This window comes from Pteropus alecto, unplaced genomic scaffold (genome assembly GCF_000325575.1).
Source record: "Pteropus alecto unplaced genomic scaffold, ASM32557v1 scaffold839, whole genome shotgun sequence".
NCBI classification, from domain to species: Eukaryota; Metazoa; Chordata; class Mammalia; order Chiroptera; family Pteropodidae; genus Pteropus; species Pteropus alecto.
Window position 1 is genome coordinate 66,445 of NW_006442520.1, and position 5,258 is coordinate 71,702.

Below are 5,258 nucleotides of genomic sequence, written 5' to 3' on the forward strand. Positions count from 1 at the left end.
TAAAATGGCGCCCAGCTACCTCTACCTTCTGTATATATGCCCTTGTGGTCTGGACCCAGAAACCTGCATCTAATGAATGGAGTATAGTGAAAGTGTTGGAATGCCACTTCTGAGATTAAGTTATAAAAGCCATGACTTCTGTCCTGCTGGCACTTCCTCTATCACTGGCTTTGATGAAGCAAAATGCCATGTTGGACAGGCCTACATGGCAAGAAACTGAGGGTAGCCTCTGGACAACAGCCAACAAGAAACTGATACCTTTAGTTCACAACCTTTAAGGAACTGAAACCTGCCAACAACTGTGGGAGTGAGCTTAGAAACAGATCCTTCCCCAATTGAGCTTTCAGATGAAATCAGTGGCAATACCTTGATTGCGGGTTTTGAGAGACCCTGAAGCAGAAGATCCAGCTAAGGTTCTCCCAGATTTCCTGTCGGAAGCCAGCCGACCAAGTCAAACCAGGTCCCTGAATGGGGGAGCGGGGACTGAGAAAAAAGAGAAGACAGACAGGGTGCAGGAGGGAGAACAGATCTCACAACTGTCTCTCCGAGTTTATTTCTTATCCTTCTTTTAAACACAATCTGTTCCTTTGTGTATCCCAAAACAACATAATAAAAGTAACATCCTGAAGATCCAGGTACAATTGACACTTCCTTTGACACTCCCTTCGACACTCCCTTAGGCTATACTTAATCTTCTTCTTCCTGGAATTCCACAGAACCAGCCTTTTCTTTTCTATGCAAGCAGGCCTCCCGAGACAATCGATGCACTCCTTTGAATCTGGGCAGCTTTAGCTCCCTACAACTTCCTCCCTGTATATTCCTAGTGCCTTTCAAGCTGCTGCGCAGTGCTGGAGCTCAGAGCAAATGAGTCCATCAGTAAGTCCATACAAAGGCCCCTTGACAGGAACAGCTTGGACTCCAGCAGCCATAATCTCCACTGGTTTTCACATCCAAAAGTTGTAGAGACTTCTCTTACTGGCACTGGAACTCTGGGCTGAGGAGTCTGGTGTGGGACTGGGACCCCTCACTTTTTCAAGGGGACCTCTGCAGCCTATATATCCCTCTTGATTTTTATTCACCACGTGCAGGTGTTGGACCAGCCTATTTCATGTCTCCACCTGTCCTACCAGTCTCGACATGCCTTCTTCTGTATGTCCTCAGTTGTAGCACTTCTGTTCAACCAGACTTCAGGAGATTCTCAATGACAGTTGTTCTATAGTTTAGTTGTAATTTTGATGTGTTCATGAGAGGAGACAAGTACAGCGTATACTTACTCTGCCATCTTGACTGAAAATCTCTTATCTTTTGTAAATGGTTATTTTCTGATGATATATCCCTGGTTATTCATGGGTTCTTTTGTACTGCCAATTAGAACTTTCTTCAATGGAAGAAAATTTTAACAAAGTGTAGTGCAATATAAATCTCAAAATTCGTATGCAAATTTCAAGTTGAAATTTTTGCATAGAATGTAATTAATTTAATTTTTCAGTTAGTTTCAACTTAATAAATAGCTTCAATGTAAGAAAATTTTACATTCAGTTGTATAAAATACTCAATCTTTTACTAAATATAAAAAATTGCACCAGTTAATTTTTCAATAAACCTATTGAGAATTATTGGTTATGGTGTTATTCTAATAGAAAAATTCAAACACTCTCAAATATATACATTGAATCTTGCATCACGAATTACACAAAATTTTCTCTAATTCAGAAATTAATTGGTTTAATCTGTAGTCACACATTCAGAATAGAATGAATTATTTAACATTTGTTTTGTATAAAAACAACAAAATACTGAAACCACTTACTTTCTATGAATTTTGCAAGTTTTGTTGGCTGATACATTATGAAAAATTTTTTTTGTATCATTAACCGAAAATGTAAGTCCATGAAAATACAAATATATAGTTCTAAGGATGAAAATAATTCAAATTTGGCATACATAGAAAACATACTGTAAAAGGAAGAGGTAAAAATGATAATCAAATACTTCAGTAACTGAAAACAATGTGCCATATCCCAAATTGTCTAGTAAGAAAATAAATAAATAAATGTAATAGAAGAGTACATAAACTTTGCTTGCTTCATTTTCTAATGTTAAAGAAACAATACTTAAGGAGATTTTTTTGATAACCAATTTCATGAGTTTTATGTTTATGCATCAATCTCTCAATTTTTATTGTATCTTAATGTGTCAGTCTACTAACTATACCTTATCTAAAATAGATACTCAATTTTTCATTACAAATAAAACATTTGAATAGCACATTTTATATGTAGCTCTTTCCTCTTGTTATTTTCTGCTTCACAAATTGACACGTAATTGGATTATATTCAGTTAAAAATAAAATAAAATTGACCGTACAAAATCCAAAATAATTCAAAGATTGTTATTACCTCACTGTTCATTGCATTATACACCTTTTTGATGTTTAATGTTTAAAAAAAAATTATTTCCCAAGGGTATCTAATTAAAATTATTCAACTAAATTTAGAGTGTGTTTATCAGTTCCAGATCTCTCCAGAGACATTTTAATTGTTTTTCTGCAAGACTTTCCTGTGATTTTTTTGGTTAGGGGACAGATAAAAACAGTCAGTATTGGAAACTATAGTTAAAAAACCAAGTCTTCCCACTGGAAGGTAAACAATGTAGAAAAAAATATAACCCATCTTCCTTTCACAAAAGTTATTGAGAATCAAGTAAGATATTATATTACTAGATTTTCCTAATCTAAGATTTTCCTAATCTAAGGTTAGGATTTTATTTTTATGTAAATTTTGGAAAATAACAGATAACTAAATGCCTAACCTTAGATTGTGCAACTGGAGATAGTTCTTTACATTTCAAGGATTTTATTTCTCACCGGTTATTACTCATATGCCATGTAGCTCACCTCTTTTCCATAGTTATTATTTCTTGATTTTCACTCATGGATTATAGCCCTCTCCTCATGAACTAAGAACTTCACTTAATTAATCAACAAAATATATAACTTTCTCACCTCTATTTACCTATTTCACTATTATTGTCCTGACCCTAGATTTCCCTTTTTCTTTTCCTTTTTCTTTTATTTGTTTAATTCTGGGGGAGTCTTACCAACATTTGCTTTAACTTCTGGTTCTGCTGTGTCACCGTTTAAAATCATAGGACTGGATTTATTTTGCTGCTGCTCTCTCCCATGTCTACAACTTCTAGCTTTGCTCCTAAACGAGTATTGCCAGAGCCACAGTTACTCAATAAAAAATTTTGCAATACTACTTGAGTCTTAGCCTTTCAGACTTAACATGGATTGACTGCTTGGGACTGTCTATAGAGCTTTTGCCACCACATCATCAACTCTTTCCTGGATCACAAGTTGCAGGACCTCTTGAATACTTTGTTCGCAGTCTGGACATAGCACCTTCTACCAGCATCTAGGACCATGTCACCTTTTTGCCAGGGCCTCCTTTACTTCAAAAATAATTTTTCAACTGGGCTTATTTTTCCATCTGTCGCATGTTGCTCTATGTAACCAGGATCATCTTGCTATACTCCATAGACAGACTATGTAAGTATATTATAGCATAAGAAAATCAAAGGCAGAAACAAGTCATGAAGTCTATAAAATTCTCCAAAAGTAAAGCCTCAAACACTTACAAAGTAAACCAACAGAGAATTAGGTTTCAGCAGTCAAATTGCTACTACATGGGATGATATAATTGTAAGTATTTTTTTCATTTCTCACCTCATTTTTTAAAAATTTCTAATCATTTTATAACTTAGATCACTTAACTTTGGCTGTTAGAATCTTTTCTAAACAGGAATAGATTATAATTTAATTCAGAAAGAAAAAACTTTAAGTTCTGAATTTATTTGCTTAGGAGTATATAAATATTAATTTTGATGGCCCCAGTTCTTTTTTTCCCCCAGCTTTATTGAAATATAATAGACAACTAGTTGGTCATATTTACATTGTAGAAGTCAATGACTTTTTTCAATTGTAGTTGGCATACAATAATATATTAGTTTCAATTGTACAACATACTGATTAGAGCTCAAGTGATCACCCTATTAAATCTAGTACACCTCTTCCCCCTTACATATTTATTACAATATTATTGACTATTTTCCTTGTGCTGCATTTTATATCTCCATGACTATTTTGTAACTATATATTTGTATTTTAAACCCCTTTGCCCTTTTTCACTATCCCCTCAACATTCTCCTAACTAGAAGGCCTCAAAATATTCTCTGTATGAGTTTGTTTCCATTTTTGTTATTGTTGTTTATTTTGTTCTTTAGATTTCACATGTAAGTGAAATCACGTGGTATTTGTCTTTATAGGACTTTATTTACTTCAACACCCTTACTTCAATATCTTTTCCCAACCATTCCTTTTAGTCTGTGTGTGTGTCTTTTACTCTGAAGTGAGTCTCTTTTTAGTAGCATATGCAGGAGTCTTGTTTTCTTAACCATTCGGCCACCCTATCCTTTGGTGGAGCACTTAATTCTTTTACAATAAAGGTCATCGTTGATAGATATGTAGTTATTACCATTTTTTATTCATGATTTTTATACATGTTTTTGTTTCTTAAAGAAGACTCTCCAACATTTTTCTAATAGTGGCTTGGTGTTGATAAATTCCTTATTTTTGTCTGGGAAGCTCCTTATCTGTTCTTCAATTCTAAATGATACCTTTGCTAGATAAAGTCTTCTTGGTTGTAGATCCTGGATTTTCAACACTTTGAATATTCTGTGCCCTTCTGTCCTGCAAAATTTCTTTTGAGAAATTGGCTGCCAGTCTAATAAGTGCTCCCTAGTAGTAAACTAAATGCTTTTCTCTTGCTACTTTTAAGATTCTCTCTTTGTATTTTATCTTTGCTGTTTTAACTATGATGTGTCTTGGTGTAGACCTCTTTAGGTTCATTTTTTGGGAGACTCTCTGAGCTTCCTGGAGTTATATGTCTATTTCCTTCACCAGGTTAGGAAAGTTTTCCATCATGTATTTCTTCAAACATATATTCAACTTCTTGTTCTCCCTCTTCAGATATCCCTATGACACAGATGTTGTTACTTTTAATTTTGTCCCATAAGCTCCTTAAAGTTTTATTATATTATTGGTTACTTTTTCCTTGCCATTCTGATTTGGCTTCCCCATTGTGTATATCGGTGGTTTTACTCTCTTCTTCCCCTACTCTGTTGATTCCTTCTAATATACTTTTCATCATAGAGAGTATGTTCTTCATTTCTGACTGGTTCCCTTTTATAATTTTGCT